This window comes from Photinus pyralis, unplaced genomic scaffold (genome assembly GCF_008802855.1).
Source record: "Photinus pyralis isolate 1611_PpyrPB1 unplaced genomic scaffold, Ppyr1.3 Ppyr1.4_LG6, whole genome shotgun sequence".
Taxonomy (NCBI): domain Eukaryota; kingdom Metazoa; phylum Arthropoda; class Insecta; order Coleoptera; family Lampyridae; genus Photinus; species Photinus pyralis.
In genome coordinates, this window is record NW_022170663.1 from 32,134,750 (window position 1) to 32,157,746 (window position 22,997).

The 22,997-nt window shown below is 34.6% G+C and overlaps 7 non-coding genes across 7 annotated transcripts; all 7 read left to right on the forward strand.

Annotated features, from left to right (window-relative positions):
- Positions 1 to 13,641: 13,641 nt before the first annotated feature.
- Positions 13,642 to 13,713, forward strand: Trnae-uuc. The gene has a single exon. It is a non-coding gene; the product is annotated as a tRNA-Glu (tRNA).
- Positions 13,714 to 13,970: 257 nt separating this feature from the next.
- Positions 13,971 to 14,042, forward strand: Trnae-uuc. The gene has a single exon. It is a non-coding gene; the product is annotated as a tRNA-Glu (tRNA).
- Positions 14,043 to 14,318: 276 nt separating this feature from the next.
- On the forward strand, positions 14,319 to 14,390 carry Trnae-uuc. Its single transcript has one exon. It is a non-coding gene; the product is annotated as a tRNA-Glu (tRNA).
- Positions 14,391 to 14,648: 258 nt separating this feature from the next.
- Positions 14,649 to 14,720, forward strand: Trnae-uuc. Its single transcript has one exon. It is a non-coding gene; the product is annotated as a tRNA-Glu (tRNA).
- A 380-nt stretch (positions 14,721 to 15,100) lies between these two features.
- Positions 15,101 to 15,172, forward strand: Trnae-uuc. Its single transcript has one exon. It is a non-coding gene; the product is annotated as a tRNA-Glu (tRNA).
- A 258-nt stretch (positions 15,173 to 15,430) lies between these two features.
- Trnae-uuc lies at positions 15,431 to 15,502 on the forward strand. Its single transcript has one exon. It is a non-coding gene; the product is annotated as a tRNA-Glu (tRNA).
- Positions 15,503 to 15,882: 380 nt separating this feature from the next.
- Trnae-uuc lies at positions 15,883 to 15,954 on the forward strand. The gene has a single exon. It is a non-coding gene; the product is annotated as a tRNA-Glu (tRNA).
- The last annotated feature ends 7,043 nt before the right edge of the window (positions 15,955 to 22,997 follow it).

The window sequence follows — 22,997 nt, forward strand, 5'->3', positions numbered from 1 at the left end:
AATAATAAATTGGCGCTGTCAGTATATAATCAATTAGTAATTACCGTTAAATAACCGGTAGTTCCAATTGATAAATAGAGAACGTTTTTGTGTGATTTAATGTAGCCGGTTTATTATGGGCACTTCATTATTCTTGCGTTTCTGTATGTGGAGAATGATTTGTATTTACATGTGCATTGTTAAAGTTAATTATGTTTGACACTCGGTTTGACACAACAATCGGGTGTTTATTAATAATTCTCTATGCACCTGTATCACACCCATCCTGCGTGAAATTAGGAGCCAGGTTCATCCCTTATAATAGTTTTCAAGTTTTTTTTAGAAAATCTCCGAGATGTTTAATTAGTCATCCTTTTCGAACTCCTTATTTGACGAATAAATCTTTAATTTAAGTTGGATGAATCCATTTACATGCAAACTCATTAATAATATATCTTGGAAATATGTTTAGTAGTACAAGTAGCTTCCGTTACAGTAAAAAAAAACGCAAAAAAACCTACTATTGCACATCGGAAGCAAGAATTATACAGGGTGTTACAATTTAGTTACATTGGTGGATTGCTGGATAAAAAGAAATTTTAAAAATCTTCTTCCGAAATTATTGTAAAAATCAATTTTTATTTTTTTGCGTAGTGGTAGATACCAGTATATAGGTTTATACAGTGTGGCCCAACGAGAAGTATACAGAGGGCTTTTAGGGTATTAAATTTAGAAATTCCAATTCAATTTAGGATTCCATTTAAAATTTTAGGGGTTAAGCTTCCTACGTAAAGGGGTGAAGACTTGGGTTCGTGATTTGTATTCCAAAAGTTGTCCCCCTCGAATACAAAATTGACGTGTTCGTGGATTTTTCGAAATTTCTAATTTAATACCCTAAAAGCCCTCTGTATACTTCTCGTTGGACCACTCTGTATATATCACGTGCAAGGAACACTCTAACTTTCGTAATTATGAACCGATTTCAACCAAACTTTTAGGGTTGGTGTAACTCATAAATATCTCGGTTAGGTTCGTGAATCAGCCAATTCTGCCATGTTGGAACAAAATGGCGGAAAGAAATTTCCCTACACCTGATCGGCCGAGCCGAAGGGGATTTTTCGAGGGATTTTTATTATTAAAATCTTTTTCCTTAAGGCACTTTTCTCTGTTCCGTAAGAAAATGATTTTGTTTCCCGATGAGAAGTTTTGAAATACGAACTTACTTCATTTATATACTATGAATCTTGAGAGACCACGTAGAATCATGCAGTTAGGGGGTATGATCCGTGCTACGTTCCCCCTCAACATTCAAGCTTTTCCCAAAAACGAAAGTTTAAGTGCCAAGGGCCGTAAACGTTTGATAAAAGAATGTTTAACGGAGTAATCTGGACGGTACGGAATATACTCCAGAATGAAAGATTTAATGTTCATTTCTCTATAAGCAACTATGATAAAATCTTCGTAAACGGGGGGGGGGGGGGTTCCATACCCCCAAACTGCCTGATATTTTAAAATTTCTAATCTTTTATTTGTTTTGAATATTTTTTGAATCACTTATTGAATCTTTTATAATATAATTCTTGGTGCGTATATTTTTGAAAAAAGATATGCTATCTTTTTAGATTAAAATATACAGGGTGTTCCATTTACAAAAATAAAGTTGGGTCCGACAACTTTTTTACCTGACCTCGTATACTTATTTTGAAAGCGGCAGATTATTCAACAATTATTATAACTTTTGTAACAAACATTTTTTTCTATTTCTCTTTTAACTAAGAAAATAGAATGTCTTTCTAACATTAACATTTTTTTTAATTTTCCCCCGTATCTCTTCAACGAGCGAATATTTCAGATTTTAATTTTACCATTTCGTTTAGCCTGAAGAGCCCATGACGCCTATATTACTTTTTAGTAGCACTAACAAATACGGATATCCTATTAAAATTGTTGAAAATGGGGCACCCTGTATAGGGTGGTCCAAATTGGACACTTTCTTTTGGAACCACCGTTTATTTAGAAAAATATACAGGGAGTTCCATTACAACAATTTTTCTTTTCGAAAAAAATCCATTTGCTGTAAATGTAGGTACGGTTTTTACGCATTTCTCCACTTGTTAAAACTGTGTTCGTCGCACATTCACTGTTTGTTTCATATTCCAAATATAACACTAATTTTTTAACTAAACAAAATCGGATATTTTAAATGTAACTCAGGAACAAAAGAAATTTGATTTGTTGAACAAAGTGCATGTTCAATGAACTATTGATAACGCAATGTTTGCAATTGTATTATGTAAATTATATTATGTTTATTATACTGTTGGCGATAAATAACGCCCTTTGACCTTCCTAACAGATTCAGAATTTATTGAGGTTTTACTATATCAAGCTACAAGGAATTGTACGCAAAGGGCGACTTGATTTTCTTACGTGCAAATCATTCTTTTGAACCTTTCGGTCAGCATTTTAAGGAATAGCATTCGAAAATTTGGCTGAAATTTCCTATAGTAGGGGCTGTTTTATTTCGATTAACATACCTCGCATTGTAATAAGTAATTTTCTCGCATTTTCCAAATAAGAATAAATAAAAAGGCTAAGGTGACCGTCATGGTCAATTTGAAGGGATTACTGATGTCCTCGATGTTAGTGCTACAATTAGATTATATTAAAAACTACATAATAAGGAAAAAACAAAACGGGCACTCGTATACTTTGTGCCCTACTTACATTACACAAAGGCAAGATACAATGAATACAATTTTTTAATTACAAACAAAGCGGCCTCGATCTAAAGGTTAAAGTGTGATAAAATCCACGACCTTTTCTATATTAAAACTGTTAACGATTATTTTTGTTTCGCGTGTATATTGGTATCAATTACGGAATTGAAACTTTTTATAAAATGATACGAACAATGTCAATATTCTGATTGGGGTAATTAATCACCCAGGCGTATAGGGAACACAAAATCAGGAAAATGTTTCCAAAGAGCTCAAATATTTTTAGATCAATGTTGGAAGCTTTCAACTTCGAAACGAGTGGAGAAAGTGATTACCGGGCTTTGAAAGTGTTTTATTAAATTATATAAAACTTCGCTTCACTTCGCTCCAGCTGTAACTTTCAACGAAATTGGGGTGGAAATAAAGTAGTTGAAAAAAGACTACTGATTTATACAGTAGATACAAAAAAAGATTTTAAAGGTTACCCCCTGTGTAACGTCACCTACTAGGAGTTCTCAAAATATTTAGAAGGGATTTCACGAGAGACACGCGTTGTTTACATAAACAATAATAAGGGTTGATAATTCCGTTACCCTTTTACACTGTAGACCTTCAGGGGAATGTTTATTCTATTGGGACACGGATTCTAATTTTATTTTTTTTTCCCGTATCTACCATTGCATTTATGAGAAAACGTGATGTGCGTGCATTTTTATTTTCATCGTGTGTCAGTGAAGTGTCTGATAATGTAGAGAGTGAATCCACTACCACTAATTTAATTGGCTATACACTGTGTCCAAGATAAGGATGTCTGTAATAGAGCTCTCCGAAACCATAGAAGAAAAACCGAAATTTACCCGTTTTTATTTTTTTCTGATGTGATTCGAACAGATAAAAAAAAAAATAAAACACTTCCTCATTGCCACACATTTTCTGGAACATGGAAAAATTTTTCCGATAGGTATTCTTGCGCTGTGCGTAGGTGCACCATCCTGTTGAAACCAACAGTTTCTAACTTTAGTTTTTTTGTGTGCCGTACATCGTTGTTTTCGTAATAAAAAAATGCTTACTTTTTACAGGCCATATAAAACAATAAAGTTGATGATTGAAACGAAACGTATTGAAAATCTCTCAAAGGTGTCCAATAGTGTCCATGAGAAAGTGTTATTTATGTTTTGTATCTGTTCAAGAACATCAGAAAAAAATTGTGAAATATCTTCTGAAGAAATTGGAATTTTCTGATTTTTTTAAAGCATTATAATAACTCTTTAATGGCACATGGTTACTCTAATTGGACCATCGTCGTATTATCTATCCCCATGATAGAAATCCTTATCTTGAACACAGTGTATACTTACTTGTACTGCAAGTAACAAATACTGTACTACTGAACACCTTTTACCCCTACCCGATAGAACCAAATGTACATGGGGGTTAAATTTAAATCCCTAGCCATTCTTTTTCGACCCCTAACGAATTTAAGTTCATCCCTTTTGCACATATGCCTGAAAATGTAGCACCATATACCTCTATATGCACTTGCAAATGGCATAAAATCGTCAAAATAAAGGACTTCGAAAGACCTTTTAAACAAGCTATGACTCGATACCACTTGTCATTTAAAATTCTTAAAGCAATGACCCTGGGGGCAGCGGGTGAAAAGGGGTGAAGTAGTTTTTGGTTAAAAAGTTGTCCCCCTTGACAAATCTTTTGACGTATCTCGGCCTTTTTTCCTTTAATCAGCGATTTTCGATAAATTCGTGGTGGGAAGTTTTTTTTATTTTTTATTTTTTTAATTTTATTATCCCTCTCTTGTTTTGGGCCCTCAACAGGCATGCGCCCAATTACAGAGTGACCCGCATAATGCTATTTAGAGGTGCCTCTGCAGAAGGTCTTAAGATGGTCTATACTACTCCGGTATTTACCTTACGAATTAGGAAAACTGCAGGAAAACCTAATTCGGAGTAGCCGGTAGAATGCTCGGAACTGGCCTAAGGTAATTTCCATCTCCGCCACAGATGAAAAATTCACCTCAACCCAGGTTCGAACACCCGACCTTCGGATTTATAACCCAAGTTGCTAAAAACTTGCTAAAATGTCGAAGTTCTAGATAGATTTTAACACATTTTTTGTATCATTTTGAAATAGTACCCAAATGTTACTACAAAGTAATGATGTACTGTTACGTATTTGGCTACCACGCAAGCACAACATTGTGGTACAGCCCCTTACGGTGTAACATAGTACAAAAATAAGGGCCACTCGATTTTTTTTACTATACCTACAAGTACATACTAGGGCTTGTGTTTAATTCAACTCCAAAACAGATTTGGCCCTAACGGCTACCAGCTGCGGTACAGAATTTGTAACAAATGCAGTTGAGTGCCATATAATGGCAATATGAGTTCTGAAAATCGTAATAGAGCTTCTAAATTAATACTCTCATCGAAATTCAGCCCAATAAGGTATGAGTATGAAATTGTATCTAAACGATTAATGATAAATGAGGCACTTACAGCACAAGCGTTCCTATTAAAGCAGACTGACGTCAAGCTTCCATTACAGCTATGTAGGTACTCACCTGAAACAAGAAAAATAATGTTAGTTATTTAGTTCTATCTAAAAAAATGCGACTTTGACCCTGTATAACAATTGCAATTTCCTTCAAAATATTTTTAAGTTGTAGCGTCCTTCAACATGGCCCAAATATAAATTTTAAATATGTACGGTTAATAAACAAAAAGTCTCAATGCAAATGACACAATTTTTCTAGCACTCGAAAATCGGTAGGGTCAGGAAGCATCTCCAGTAAATAATTAGTAGAATACGATGGGGTCACGAGGTTATATATTACTAACGATAAATTGTTAACCATTGTCACGTCCATAAAATGATACCTACTGCCGATTCTTTTCTATTGTAAATACCTAACTAGATTTTATTTGATTCCTCATATTCGGCGGAGGAATGCGTTGCCACACCTAATACTTTTTGGTTAAATCGAAATCTGGCCTACTCGTATATAATAATCCACGGGGCAGAAGCAGTTGATCATCCAATGTTGTTTATCTAATTATTCCATGCTAACGAGACCGACACTAAACATTGTACAGACTGAAATTGAAGCCTGAGGCGCATTTTTTGGGGATATATACCAATTTGTAACTATGGCTGATGTGTGTATTTCGTATTATAAATATTAAATTTTGTTAAGCAAATATTGTGCGTTTACAAACATTGTATCTGTTTAATAATGAATAATGAAAAAAGCAAAAAAGAATTCGCATTGTTTCCTTTTTTCCATTATACTGGAAAAGGACAGGAAGTGTCCCCTCTAAAAGCTCCCAAAAAATACACTATTGGCCCCGGCGCGGCGCAAATAGTAATTATTTTGATGTAACAAAAAAATTTAAGATATTTGAACGCTAACTTTATGTGTATGAACGATAAAAGTGACAGTTTTCGGGGTTTTTCTGAGTTATACCTTAGCTTAGAGCCTCAAGGAAAAACTACCCCCTATCGAATCGCTCAGATTCGAGTGTACACACTTTTGCCGGTAAGTAAAACATTCACGAAAGTACGTAGAATGAGCCACGCTTTATCCCATGAAATTATTTAATGTGTACAAATTTGTAATTCGAATAATTTCCATTGGAATGTGGCATTGAGGATTTCTTTGTTAATCATTTGCTGCAGTAAGCCCTGTAATCTGCAACTTGACCTTATTGGATTCGCGCAAAATTGTGCATTTTGTGAATTGCAGTATGCCACTTGGTACGCGTTAAGTATACAGGGTCGACGAAAAATGTGGGATTTAAATTATAATTTGCAATTCTCTGGTTTTCTATAAAGGCAGACAACCTTATTTTGGATACAGTGTGTATTCTTGACTAAATGTAATGACTAACTTAGTTCCATTCTTGGGTATTTTTTTGATGTGAAAAAGTCACATTCTAATTGTGCACGATTTTGAAACATAATACATAAAAACGGAACACCCAGACTAATTTAAATACCTAACATTTTTTCTAATATAGTCCAGTATGCAGATAATTTTCTACAGTATTTGTAGTTAATTTTCATATAAAATGTAATGAGCTTGGTTTGATAAATAGCTCCCGAAATTTAAAACATCTCTAAAACCGTCGTTTAAAACTTCAAAATGCGAAAAATGGAAATCCACCTTTCGATTCTTCAACTCGAAGTTTGTAAATACGTTGATATACTGAAGGAATTTTTGGACCAATTAAATACATCTAATAAGGACCCGGATTTAACATGAATACAGAGAGAAAGAATGAAATTGCTAGTCACCCTTTCATTTTGCGAAGGTATCTGGTTCATTCGTATCAAATTAATTCAAAATTCGTAAACTCTGCGACAATTATTATTAACTATTATTAGCTAATAAAACGGCAAATGTGGTTTTTGTTGAGAATGGAATTATCATCAACAGACTTGTAAACACCTGTTCAAAATGCCGACGCAATGGACTACACGTGTTTCCAATTTTAGACTTGGATAGATAAAATGATTGCAATTGTGTAGAAATTTTTGATTTGGAAAATGATTGATTGAAACTAGAGGTAAATTTCCAGACACAATATTTAGCCACACTTCACCTATTGTCAAACTCCAATTTTGCATTGTATGCCCAATGTTTAAATGTAAAAATCCAAATTACTTACTGAATTTTACGCGGTTCCCAATCTGTGCTTGTCAAAATTCACAATATGCACTGCACTTCGCGTTATAACACGATCGAATGATTTGGTCATAAGTTATATTTTTGATGGAGGGGCGGTAACGTACGTATGCAGGTAGAGATTAAACACCTAATGCTCTTATCTGCACATGCGGTCACTTTTATCCTCGCTTTTATCTTTCAATAATTGTTTTGCCGTACTGAATGAAGTCGTTCCTGATAAAATATGACATGTGAACTACAATTTTTTAACCCATGAGAAAAAGTCAAAATCTGACTTTCCTTGTCTACCTTCCAATTGAATTTTGTCACTGAAATAGCTTTCTTTGCCTGGTTCAAAAGTAAACTTTAGCTTCTAATTGATTTACTCAATATTGCCACGCAGTATTTGAAATATAACAATCGTAAATATTGTTAATTTATAATACCTGTGAGAAGGTGTTACGTTTCTATATGAAAACGGCGGTAGTAAAGTATTGGAATGAAGCATGAGGAAGAATTGAAGAAGATGTCGAAAGGATTTCTGAGGATTTACAAGGAATTTTATCCGATTTCAGGGATTACCGTGGATCTCCAGGAATTGATGGGGAGCTTAAGGGATTTCTTTGATCGCTTGTAAAAATTTTTCTATTGGACCGATTTTGTTTGTTCATCTTTTGATCGACGCAGAATTTTGTTTTCTTTAATTTACTAAAGAAGTGTTATTCATAAAATATGGACCGTTTTCGAGTTTTAAACTGAACTGAAAAAAGTTCGAACGTTTTGAGGTTTTTTGGCTGCCAAAAGTTGTGCCGGGAAAAAATTGGTGTGCACTCTTCAAATACATGTTATTTAGACCCAAATGGACCATTTAAAACGTTAAAATCGTTTACACCACATTTTGCAGGAATCGGCCCTTCTGACTGCTCCGCATACTGGACCAATACATATAATGAGCAGGAATTGTCTATGTTTCAAAATCGATATCGATACATTTTTCAATTAATAGGTTGTGCATTACTAATTAAGGCAGAATTACAGTCCGTAAACCAATATGAAGTAGTAAGCAAAACCAATACCACCAAATCATTGTACAAAATCACTGTAGCATTTCTATTTTTTAAATTAATTAATCTGCAAATAATTGTTTATTGTCCAGTTTTATCTCTCTACAAATTTTTCTTGCACTTCATATACAGGGTGACAATTTGAAAACTTACCACCCCCCATATCTTAGTAAATAAACGAGATATTTAAAAAAATCAAAATCCGTTTCGGTAATTCGGAGGGGGAATCACAATGACATAGTTGGCGACGCACCCCCTCCAACCCCCTGCGCCCCAGCCACCCCAACTTTTAAATCTTAAATAGTGACCCCCCATGTGTGATACGTCGTTGGAAAGCTCTGAAAAAATGCTTTCCAACCATACCAAATAGCATTACATTTAGGTTAGTAATTATCGTGCAAATCAAAAAATAAACATGGAAAATCGTATTTAACTTGAACTTCCAAAGCCGACTCGATAGCAACTCATTTTTGATCGCCAGTTATAATCTATTCTCAAACTCTTGTCGAACCTTTTCAAATGTTGGTTTTGCAATATTTCGACATTCGTGAATTATTCTCTGTCTTAGTTCGTCTATGTTCGCCGGATTTCAAATGTATCATATTAATTTATTTTTTGATTTGCACGATAATTACTAACCTAAATGTAATGCTATTTGGTATGGTTGGAATGCATTTTTTCAGAGCTTTCCAACGACGTATCACACATGGGGGGTCACTATTTAAGATTTAAAAGTTGGGGTGGCTGGGGCGCAGGGGGTTGGAGGGGGTGCGTCGCCAACTATGTTATTGTGATTCCCCCTCCGAATTACCGAAACGGATTTTGATTTTTTTAAATATCTCGTTTATTTACTAAGATATGGGGGGTGGTAAGTTTTCAAATTGTCACCCTGTATATTTGTTTCCTTATTTAATTTTGTTTAAAGGGGCCACAAGCCTCTTTTTAGGTACACATAAAAGTATAGTTTTTTTGAGCTCACGTGTACAGGGTGGTCCAAATTCCTGACTCACCATTGGGATTTCCGTAACTGTGAAAGATGCAGGACTAAAAAAACGCATTTAAAATTTTTTAAAAATATAACACGATAGATGTAGGAGCTACAGGCTGAACTGAAAATGTTAAATTTGGTTTTCATTTTCGCTAACTTAAACGGTCGGAAATGGGCAGTTCTCGTCAGCACCTTCTATGGACCTTTTTGAATGTGTTATCAGAATTTCCATAACACGTACTTTCTTATTTCTTATGGGCGCCATATTGGTTTTTACGGAATCAGATAGAGAACAAAAAAGAAAAATAATGGCCTGACCGATTATACTTTTGCATAAATTTACATGAAAAATTTCAAAATCAAATGTTTTAGATTCATTTCTCAACAAAACATCCATGGGCTGCCGTATCAACACTGCTATTATGGTTATCAAGTAGGGTAAGGATAGGAGGGAAGGAGTCTGAAGTGTTCTGTACACTAAAAGGATTGAGACAGAGATGTCCACTTAGCCCAATTTTATTTAATGTCCACATAAGGGAAATTAGATGAAGGAAATGATGAGAAGAAAAAACGCACAAGGGGATTAAGAAAGAAGGGAGAAGGGACAATGAACTGCAGGTGTGGAGAGTAGGAGAGAGGAATTTCAGATTAATAAAACACGGCAACGATGAGAGGGATGATTATGTACGGAACGGAGGTATGGAGATGACAGAAATGGGAAGAATCAGAAGAAATACAAAGAAGGCATGTACTACAAATAGGTGGACTGGGACTAAACCAAAGGTCACCAGAGAGATAGAGAAAGTGAACGGGTGAAAGAAGGGTAAGCGATGAGAAGGGCAATAAAGGAAAAACTAACTTATGCGGAGGAGCAGAGGTTTATGACGAGAGAAATAGGGAAAACGATGGAATAAGAACTTGAAAAAAGGGGCAAAGTTTAGCTGCGGAGATGAGGATCGAGTCCTACGTTTAAAATTCACTTTAAGATTAAAAAAAATCCGTCAATTCTGAGGGCTGTAGTAATGTTTGTGACAATTCAAATATTGCTCTTTGTTTGTTTGATTTTGCTTTCAGTATCCACAAGTCCCCCTTTAAGTGCGCATAAAAGTATTAATCCTTTTTCGCTTTTAAAATTACATTTTTTATAAAGACTGACTTCTACATCAATTCATTTATAGTGAGGCTCAAGGGACAACCTTTAAAAGCACATAAAATTATAAGGCATTCTCGATTGAAAAATGTCAGGTTTTTTTAGTATGAAAACTCCCGTTGAAAACCGGGGTTTTTACGTAGGTAGTGATGTAGGCTCGGATGTAGGTATGCAGTGATTCGAAATCGGGGAAAAATAATTTATTAAAACAGCTGAATTTTTCTGCCGGCTAAATCCCGGGAGTTGAGTGTTTTTTTGCAATTTAGGGCAATACTAGATATTAATTTAAATTGTTTGAAGTAAAATTGGTAGGGTGTAAAAAATGAATATGAATGTATCATAACCTCAAAGTCGTCGAGAGAATTCGAAAACTGGTTCTTTTATTTCCTATTTTTATTTTTGAGAAAAGGTCTTGGGGTCTGACATTTGTAGGAAACAGATTTTTTATGACAAAAAAGTAGTACAATTCTTTGGCCCTTAAAGTTGAGCCTTTTCCGAGATATTCACGATTTGGCGAAAACCTTCTCCTCATTTTCAGGGGGACGAAAAATCTATTTTTTTCACATAAGTGCGAAGACTAAAATTTGCAGCTTGAATCCTGTGCCTGAGAGCGGAAGTCTGAACCCGTTGCTCTAAACTCTATAAAGCATGGTACTTAATAGACCTTAATTTTCCACATTTCACCGAGTTATTTATGTTAACGCTCTTGATTTAATTAATAAAGTTCAGTCCTTTCTGATTTTACCTGCTACTCAAATGTCAAACGTCAAAAGAGCAAAAGCTACTAAAATGCTAATTTAACGCCCCAATTAAGTCTTTATATACGTACTTTAAGAAAAAAATGTGTTTTGGTATAGCTTCTGGTTTTCTCAGCGGAGCAATACGCCAAAGTGAAGAGAAAAACGGGACAGACAGGAAGCTTTAAAAAGCTCACTTCATGCCGTAGCTCTTTTTCCATCTAAATTGGTGTTTGATTATTGCTATAAACGGGTTGATTTAAATAAAACAGCTGAAAATGATTTATTTTGTTCCTCAGCAGTAAAGCTCGGAATATTCAAATTTGATTCTCAATCTTACCGAAATTGTAATTTTCACTTATAACGTAGGCTGTATTTTTCACGAATAGGAGGAAAAGTAAGGGTTACTTAACCAATAGATTTTGTTAGGAACTCTGAGGGGATTAAGAGAATTTCCCTACACTTAATCGCGTTACTCGGGAGTCTAGACTTATAATTGCTAATTTTGTGCGAAACAGGAAGGCGGTTTCAATTTTATGATGATGAGATTTTAAAAAAACCTCTCTATTCAATTAATTTGTAATTTTAGTGGGAAAAACTCGCGGTCGATCATAAATTTAGAGAGGGTTTGCAATCGTAATCTGGGCCTTCGTCTTTTGTAACCGAGTTTAGTGGGAAACGGGAAAGTCTTAAGCAAATAATTTTCGGTCGCCGCAAATGTTTCGCGTTGCAGAGGCAGTTACTCTAAGCGCTTTATGGGGGAAGGATAAACGCGGGTGATTGTATTAAGTTACCCGAAATTGGTAGTTTCTCAGGCTTGTGGCGTTTAAGCGTCAGAGGTGAAATCCGTAATAATTTTAGTGACGATCTTTCGACTGGATGGCATAATGTACGAATCTGCATTTCCACGCAATACGAAAATCCTACCCTAAATCAAAGTCGAAATTCAACTGGCTTAAATATCTCTTCAATCTCAAACAAAAAACTACAATAGATCGTAAACGTGAGAGATCGGTGATTCGACCCAAACTTCCGTCAATAGTGCACTATTAAAACTTCCTCATCAAAGGGAATTACGCAGCCCTGTCTGGAGTCTCGATACGAAATGCTTTTAGCAGTAGATGTAATTCCAGGGATTATTCAATATCCACTACCTAAACATTTGTGTCCATCCGGTATTATTTGACACCCCACTATTATTTATAGAAGAGGCGTCGAATTTTTTTAAAATAATAACCTTGTAAGAAATGTAGCAAACGAGCTCCTGGGTCACAGAAAATTTAATCACCTTGGGTGAAGATAAACATAATACTGAACACAGAATTGGGCACAAGTCTGTTGAGGGCCCAGAACAAGAGAGGGATAATAAATTTTAAAAAAAGTTGTGTTGAATCTTTTTTTTAAGTACATAATGGTTTTTTTGGTTTCAAGTGAAAATGGTTACCAAGCTTACCGAGCTGTTTAAGTACTTGATTAAAAATTAGAATTGACTTGGAGAAGGAATTACGGTTGCGGTTGTGATTTCGGTTTTGAAAAAACAAACGGTCCGGTACGGTTTTCGCGGTATTGTTTCGATCCGGTCCAGATCCCTGAGGGCAACACGCCAGAATAAAAGCAATAGTCACAAAGATAATGCTCCCACAGGTTCTGGATATGTTATCAAATGTGGGGGAGGGGGGAATGATTGATGCATTTTTTGTGATAAAACTGAATCTGCCAAATGTTGGAAAACGAATGAAATAAAGATAAGCAGAAATAGTGATTAAAAAAATTCTTACGCCAGGTCCTTGAAAATTGGTCATTCCTCCAGGAAACGTTATGAAAACAATCGTTGAATGAACTCCAAGGAAAAGGAATAATGCTATCAGATGTCGAGAAATCGGATATCCAGATTTTGCTCGGAAACGAATATTGGGGTGATAACTGGGAAGGTGGTCAAACTAGAATGTGGACTGATAGCGACAGGGACTATCTTTGGATGGATCCTGGGTGGACGATTGCCGAAGTTAACCACATCTATGGCTAACACAATAGTTTTTTTCACAAAAAATGTTCAGAGAGGTCTAAGATTATTCGAGTAACAATCTACAACAAACTAGATTATAATATAGATTTGCAAAAGCTTCCTGATAAATAATAATTATAAAGATACCTATCTATAGCCTAAGATAAATTTTCGCGCAAGAGGTTACTTCGTAGATTGTGAAATTTCGACCAGGTCACATGCAAAGCCCAAAGGTTATAGGATATCAAATTATCTTATCACTGCTAAATGTAAATCAACACCAGAAGAAGTAAATAAAGACAGATATATAATCCCATATGGTCTAGTGGCTAGGATACCTGGCTTTCACCCAGGAGGCTCGGGTTCGATTCCCGGTATGGGAAAAATTTTGCTGTATCTGTCACTCATTTTACTAAACATTTGTAGATAATCAAGTTTGCTACCCGCGTGTTCTAACAGAAGAAGGTAAATTTTTAAATGCCCTGTAAGACTTGATAGGAACGCATCAACATTTCCCCAAGAATTCAGTTTGCTTTCGAAACCAAAGGATGCTGTTGTACGGTGGCACTTTAGCACGCAACTAGATTATAATATGGCAAATAAAAATGGTTCAGAAAGAAACAACCAATGGCCTTCACCATCCCATATGGTCTAGTGGCTAGGATACCTGGCTTTCACCCAGGAGGCTCGGGTTCGATTCCCGGTATGGGAAAAATTTTGCTGATTCTGTCACTCATTTTACTAAACATTTGTAGATAATCAAGTTTGCTACCCGCGTGTTCTAACAGAAGAAGGTAAATTTTTAAATGCCCTGTAAGAGTTGATAGGAACGCATCAAAATTTCCCCAAGAATTCAGTTTGCTTTCGAAACCAAAGGGTGCTGTTGTACCGTGGCTCATTAGCACGCAACTAGATTATAATATGGCAAATAGATTATAATATGGCAAATAAAAATGGTTCAGAAAGAAACAACCAATGGCCTCCACCATCCCATATGGTCTAGTGGCTAGGATACCTGGCTTTCACCCAGGAGGCTCGGGTTCGATTCCCGGTATGGGAAAAATTTTTGCTGATTCTGTCACTCATTTTACTAAACATTTGTAGATAATCAAGTTTGCTACCCGCGTATTCTAATAGAAGAAGGTAAATTTTTAAATGCCCTATAAGAGTTGATAGGAACGCATCAAAATTTCCCCAAGAATTCAGTTTGCTTTCGAAACCAAAGGATGCTGTTGTACGGTGGCACTTTAGCACGCAACTAGATTATAATATGGCAAATAAAAATGGTTCAGAAAGAAACAACCAATGGCCTTCACCATCCCATATGGTCTAGTGGCTAGGATACCTGGCTTTCACCCAGGAGGCTCGGGTTCGATTCCCGGTATGGGAAAAATTTTTGCTGATTCTGTCACTCATTTTACTAAACATTTGTAGATAATCAAGTTTGCTACCCGCGTGTTCTAACAGAAGAAGGTAAATTTTTAAATGCCCTGTAAGAGTTGATACGAGCGCATCAAAATTTCCCCAAGAAATCAGTTTGGTTTCGAAACCAAAGGATGCTGTTGTACGGTGGCACTTTAGCACGCAACTAGATTATAATATGGCAAATAACGGGCGATCAAAAATGAGTTGCTGTCGAGTCGCCTTTGGAAGTTCAAGTTAAATACAATTTCCCATGTAAACAAAAGTTCCAAAGGTGACTCGACAGCAACTTATTTTTGATCCCACAGTAAAACTGGTTCAGAAAGAAACAACCAATGGCCTTCACCATCCCATATGGTCTAGTGGCTAGGATACCTGGCTTTCACCCAGGAGGCTCGGGTTCGATTCCCGGTATGGGAAAAATTTTTGCTGATTCTGTCACTCATTTTACTAAACATTTGTAGATAATCAAGTTTGCTACCCGCGTATTCTAATAGAAGAAGGTAAATTTTTAAATGCCCTATAAGAGTTGATAGGAACGCATCAAAATTTCCCCAAGAATTCAGTTTGCTTTCGAAACCAAAGGATGCTGTTGTACGGTGGCACTTTAGCACGCAACTAGATTATAATATGGCAAATAAAAATGGTTCAGAAAGAAACAACCAATGGCCTCCACCATCCCATATGGTCTAGTGGCTAGGATACCTGGCTTTCACCCAGGAGGCTCGGGTTCGATTCCCGGTATGGGAAAAAATTTTGCTGATTCTGTCACTCATTTTACTAAACATTTGTAGATAATCAAGTTTGCTACCCGCGTGTTCTAACAGAAGAAGGTAAATTTTTAAATGCCCTGTAAGAGTTGATACGAGCGCATCAAAATTTCCCCAAGAAATCAGTTTGGTTTCGAAACCAAAGGGTGCTGTTGTACGGTGGCACATTAGCACGCAACTAGATTATAATATGGCAAATAACGGGCGATCAAAAATGAGTTGCTGTCGAGTCGCCTTTGGAAGTTCAAGTTAAATACAATTTCCCATGTAAACAAAAGTTCCAAAGGTGACTCGGCAGCAACTCATTTTTGATCGCACAGTAAAAATGGCTCAGAAAGAAACAACCAATGGCCTTCACCATCCCATATGGTCTAGTGGCTAGGATACCTGGCTTTCACCCAGGAGGCTCGGGTTCGATTCCCGGTATGGGAAAAGTTTTGCTTTACTGTTAGTCATCTTGCTAGACCTTCAAAAAATTCAAAAAATTGTAAATTTCAGACTGTTCATTGTCAAATAATGCGGAAAACGTAAGTTGATCCATGGTGAGGACACTAGGAATTCTACGAGCTGATTATAATTTGTTTTTTGTTCGGAAAATTTTTTTAGATTGATTTGTTTGATATTTCTTTCGATCGATGATTCTTTTTTTCCAATGGAAATCATAGTGGGGCACTGCAATTAATAAATTCCCGTAACGTTTAATAATCAAATTTAAGCTACTAATATTTTCCTTTAAATATCGTTATTTTGAGAGTTAGAAAATAAACAAAGGCTATTTATATGTTTGCGGTCCCTTAATTTTATTAATTTATTTGTTTTATTTCTTAGTTTCTTAGAAAGTAAAAATGGAGAAAAAGCAATAAAATTGAAATAATTAGGTTAAAAATTATAAGAAAAATGCTCGGAAAAATGTTACTATCGAACTTTATCGAAGTTTATTATTAAACGCGAGAAACATAAATCAAGATATTCCGAAAATGATAATCTAATGCAACTTAATAATAACAAAATTATAGTTTGTTATTTTGATTGATGTCACTGCATTTAAAAAAACTGTCACACGCGTTAGAAAACAATAACCCACAACACATTAATTGAAAATGAAGAACACAAAATAAAGTTATAGTTTTCAGATTATAACGCTTTTCTTTGGATAGAAAGTTTCCGTTATTGAAAAGTTAGACACTTTCGGTTTCGTTCGGATTATTTGCATACTGAGTAAATCAACCCTTAATTTTACGACCACTAACTGTGTCCTCGGCAGTTTTACAACGTTTCGACGCCTCTAATTGATAATCGGCATCCAATGGCCCAAATGATCGCCTGTTAATTAGTACCGTATTCGAATTAGTTAAATGGCATGGTTTCCCTCGAGTTTTCGTTCTTGAAGGAAAGTTATCGAAAAATGTCTTAAACACAACTTTTTCATTAATTTAATGAACCTCAAATAAAAGAGGAAGAATATTTCAGCTTCTCTAAAATGTACAACTCTCGAGATTTTCTTAAATTAATTACAACGTTATTCATTGTGAACCTCTAATTAATATTCTCTCGGTGACACTTTCCAATTCATTGCGATAGCCGAAACTGAATGTTTATTAAAATTACTTTCTCTTGTGCCGTATTATTAATTATTACTTGTATAAACAAAAACATTTCATTAGTCTTCCTTTTAGGGATGTTGAACTTTACGAAAGTGTTAACGATGTAGTTTCGTGTAACAATGTTCTCTCCAAAATTAGAAATTTCATGTTTTCTAGCCACTTAGCGCGTAAAAATTTATATTGTATTTCTTACTCGATTTCGTGTTATATAACCAATAGTGTAATCAAGACTCCCTGGGATTACCTAAGGGTACTGGGGGTGTCGCAAAATATCTAAGTCACCACTATTTGTCATTTGCCCTGATTATACTTATAGTTTGAAGTAGTTGATCCTTCTACTTTCCACAAAAATTATTTTTTGTCCCTCTTACAGTTACGGAGCCACGAATCGGAACCACTCTGTACATATTATTTTCAGTCCTTTCCGAATATTTGAACCATCGGTGAGCGTCCCTGTAATGTCGGGGGAGTAATCAAAGTAATAAAATGTATACGTTGTTTTATGGAACGCCGTTGTATCTTTTAATAACTGAACACCCGGACTAAAAAAATTAACTATAATTGACGCAATGGTACTAAAATTTATAAAAATTTACTTTGTGTTAACAACAATTGCCTAGTTGAAATTAATAATTGCATATCTTCCAAAAACAACTCGCAATAATTTCCTCTTTTACAATTTCAAATAACGGTTTTTGTGCGAAATTTCAAAAATCGTTATTGAAATGGCATATTTAACAATTTCAAATCGGCAGTCTTATTCATATATCACGATTTAGAAATAACGTGTTGAAAATTTTAATGTTCAAAAATTATCGATTTGATATTATTAAATAATCTTTAATATCACCTTCACGCTTTGTAATAATTTTCAATTTCAAGTTGAAATAAAAAATTCAATTCTCTATTTCAAACTCGTAACTTTGGAACGCACAATTTAATTTTTAATATCAACTCTGTGATATTGGTAATTCGATTTACTTATGTCATGACATATAAAAATTGTGGCGCCATCTATCGAGTGATGTCAAAAGTGAGGAGCGAACCTCAACCCAACTAATCACGTTTGATGTAATTACCGCGAAAATCTACTTTCAAGTGCTTATTTTATTACCCATATCGTTCATAAATACATTGTGCGAATAATATTGTCAAAAAAAATGTACAATTACGCGAAATGGAGATTTTAAATTCTGTTCCGATTATTAAACTTACTGTCGCTAGAGGGCAGGTCAATTTGCTATATGTGATTTAAAAATATCGCCTTGATATTTTTAATTCTATTGCACAAATTACTAATTTCTACTTGAAATTTTTAAATACTTTGCATTGTACACGGTATGAAACTTAGAAATATAATTCGTGAATTGTATATTTCAATAGGATATTAAAATTTTTTTAACTATAACAACCTTTGTGTTAATTACAATTGTCAATATGGAAACTACTTCTTCCATTGTCGCAAAAATTTCAATCCCGTCTAACGTTTTATTTGAAACTGCATACCTATTAATTGATTTTAATGAAAATTTCAGGTACGTTTTAAAATGTTCAGAATGCAAAATTATAACTTCTGTTACTGAAAAATCGGTTGATGAGTTTTAAAAACATATTTTCGTTATTGAAAATTAAGAAATGAAATAGAAAATTATTCTATGGTTGAAAATAGCTTTTATTTTTGAATATCAGATAAAAATTTTTGATATCAAAAACAGTTTGTAAACATTCAGCAATGAATTCTTCATTGTGGAGGAATAAATTAATAGGGATGGATATTACTTGAAACAAGTAATTGAAAATTGTCGTTATGTTGTGGATTGAACATCCAACCAAAGGAATCAATGAAATTTATTAATATTTCAACTCTAAATAATAATAGTTTTGAAATAAAAAATTGTTTTAAAATACAAAGTCGATATCATGAAATACGTTTGAATTAACAAACTTAACACCATAATTGAAGAATTACAATTATAAATTTCAAATAGCGAACTTCGCAGAGTATTTAAAAATTCCAAGTAGAAATTAGTAATTTGTGCAATAGATTAAAAATATCAAGTCGCACATATTGGTGAATGAATTAAAAATATCAAGGCGATATTTTTAAATCACATATAGCAAATTGATCTGCCCTCTAGCGACAGTAAGTTTAATAATCGGAACAGAATTTAAAATCTCCATTTCGCGTAATTGTACATTTTTTTTGACAATATTATTCGCACAATGTATTTATGAACGATATGGGTAATAAAATAAGCACTTGAAAGTAGATTTTCGCGGTAATTACATCAAACGTGATTAGTTGGGTTGAGGTTCGCTCCTCACTTTTGACATCACTCGATAGATGGCGCCACAATTTTTTATATGTCATGACATATAAGTAAATCGAATTACCAATATCACAGAGTTGATATTAAAAATTAAATTGTGCGTTCCAAAGTTACGAGTTTGAAATAGAGAATTGAATTTTTTATTTCAACTTGAAATTGAAAATTATTACAAAGCGTGAAGGTGATATTAAAGATTATTTAATAATATCAAATCGATAATTTTTGAACATTAAAATTTTCAACACGTTATTTCTAAATCGTGATATATGAATAAGACTGCCGATTTGAAATTGTTAAATATGCCATTTCAATAACGGTTTTTGAAATTTCGCACAAAAACCGTTATTTGAAATTGTAAAAGAGGAAATTATTGCGAGTTGTTATTGGAAGATATGCAATTATTAATTTCAACTAGACAATTGTTGTGAAACAAAGTAAATTTCTATAAATTTTAGTACCATTGCGTCAATTATAGTTAATTTTTTTAGTCCGGGTGTTCAGTTATTAACAGATACAACGGCGTTCCATATTGTTTCTTTATGGTTTAATTTGATTCCCAAAAGTTGAACATTGCGACGATGAAATGATATACGAGACCAGCATGACACCAAAAGTAATAAAAACATTAAAACGGCGTCGTCGAACTATCTATTAATAAACCATTTGGCGCAAACACATAATTACGAATTATATCAACTCCATTAAAGCCGCAACCATAAAAAATTTACAAATTCTTTTCCGCCCATAACATGAAAATGGCCCCACGAATCATTAAACAATTTCTTTACCAAAATAACACTGTACAATGTGGTAGGACGAAATTAATAAACCGTCTACGTATTTAAAAAGAGCTTAATCTTTAATGTCACCGAAAAAAAACCCCACGCAAGTGAGCATTTTATCCGATTGAAACAAATCTTACCACCCCCGCTTAAACGTGAAAGTTGTGAGTAAAAATTCCAACACGCTTTAAAACGAAAATATAGGCCAATCGATAATTTTCAATTAGAAAAGTAAAATGGTGAAGTATACAATAAATCGTACCCAAAAAGGTTTATGCATTTCTGTTTGGGGGTTGCTAGGATGTCGTTAGTTATGCTTAGAAGACAAAAAATGTGACCTATCTAACCATTTCGCGTGACTCCGCCGATTGTAAATAAATCTAATTGTTGTTACGTTATCGCACTTGAAAGTGTGGATTTTTGATTAAAGGACCTAATTAAACCTGATTATGTTGGCCACTGCCATTTGTGACAATTTTGAAACTTCGATCGGTTAAAAAGATCACTTTTACGATTCCTTTTCATTAAAATTGCGGCACATAAGCTGATTCGTTATGTGCCCGGGGCCATTTACGTTACATTTTCTATCGGATAAGGGGAATATTTAAACCAAATAGAAATGGGTAGAAGCTTTCAGAGCTAACCTCGCATGAACAAACAGATTCCGAAGTTTTCGGTAGAGTGTCTGTAAATCGAGCCAATTTGGCCTTTACGGTCATGCATGATTATATGTCGTCTTCTTGTAAAAGAAGGGTCTAATAAAATAGGTTTTCACATCAGAGAAAGGTGCTTCACGTAAATTATTCCTTTTTTTTGGATGCTGAAAGATAGATTTGTAAGGAAACATGGGTTAATTTGACGAGTTGGCCCTGAATTGCAGTGAAAATCTGCAAAAGGCACATTGTTTCGTTCTAATTCTTTAAAGCAATTTTGTTATATTTCCAATAGCGGCAGCCAATTTCGTTTTATAGGGACGAAATTGCGCATTACGAGCAGATTACGAGAATATAAGCTCTTCTCCGAGAGGAATCTAATTGTTTTTTATTGCTTCATTCGCGCATTTCATAACTCCTTTTTAATTTCATTTTATTAGGTCCGCATCGTGCGTGTTTTTCTACAGTTGATTAGTGGTAAAGGATCGCCTTTTGTGCAATTAGCCGATGGATACAGTTAATTGTTTATAAATTGGAACATTTTCCGTGTTTAAACGGGTAACCAGGATAGCCATGGCGTATAATTAAGTATTATGACAACGTCGGTTACGGATTATGGCGTCAAAGAATGCTACAATACCTAGGTACCGTTTCATCGCATGAAAAAGTTAAAAGCGTGCAATAATAAACGTGGCGTTAACGGGGTAAATAAAGTAATCTAACACTGAAAAGCATTTTGCCTTAAAGTGAACGAGTTTATTATCTGTACGTGTCCGCCAATTTGAAGATTGAAAAATAATTGCCGCAATTAAATCTGACCGTGTAATCGCCATTTCAATCACGTAAATGTAAGAGAAATTAAAACGTTTTTTAATGGACCTTTATGCATAGGTACACAAAAGGGGAACGCGGAAGTGTAATAACTTTTTTGACACAGAGGTGGAGGGATAGTTCTCGCAATTCTGGATAGAATATATTTACTGTTGACCTTTGATGCAAGCACTTCTTAAAAAGTTTCCCTTCATTGCTGTGCACGCATTTAAAGAGTAATTAATTCAATAAGTACAGACATACTCTGTTCCAATCGAGGGGTAAACCGCTGGAGTAATTTGATGTACACGGTTTGAGTAATAAGAGTAATACTTGAGTAATACCGATGAATAGTTGAGTAATTCCGAGTAATAGTAGAGTAATAGTTGAGTAATACTGAGTAATAGTGGGTAATACTTTGTGGTAGTGTAGTTATGCATGAGTAATAGTGTACACGGTTTAAATCAGCGGTTTACCCGTCGGTTCCAATATTGTTTTGAACTATGAGACATCCATGATACTGTTTTTTCAATCCGAACTATGAATTACAATTTTGAAAAGTCCATACCTGCGACTGTGGCCTTTTAAAAACTTTTTCAAAATTTCAAAAATTCTTCAAACTGCATCTGAGTATAAAATTCCAGGAATTATTGAATGGCAGTTGAATTACAAATTCAAAAAATGTTTCCATATCGTGTCGTGTCAAAATTTCCAGCTTAAGAAAGTTATAAACTTTTCGAAAACCTTACATTTTTTTTAATATTTGAATTTATCAACTCAAAAGGGGTATTTTTCATGTAATCGCATTATAAACGCACTTTAAAATAACGCGAGACTCCAGCACGTAACCTCAGAGTTCACGGATCCCAACGCTACTCCTTGTTCTGTGTCCCTTTACCATCCATTTTTCTACAGGTGAACCGTTTAGGTCTAACACACAAAAAAAAAACGTAGCAGATATAAATGTGGTTGTGTTTTAAAAGCGCTTGCATTCGAAATTTTTAGTTCTGTTATGATTACCTAGATGAGAATCCGAGTGAGAATCTATACGCAAGACATTCGGGGAGAATTCAGAAATGAATTTTAGTGTCTTTGTGATATCAGATGTCTTATAACATAAAATATGTTGAGGCATACAGGGTGTTCCGTAAAAATAGTGTGTTCGTCTTTAATTGGATCATTCCATATATTTTTGTATTTTTATATAACCCCTAGAATTCTATGCCAATCATTTTTTCATAATTCTAACCGTTTTCGAATATTGTTTTAACTGAGTTAGTATTCAAGGTCACAAAG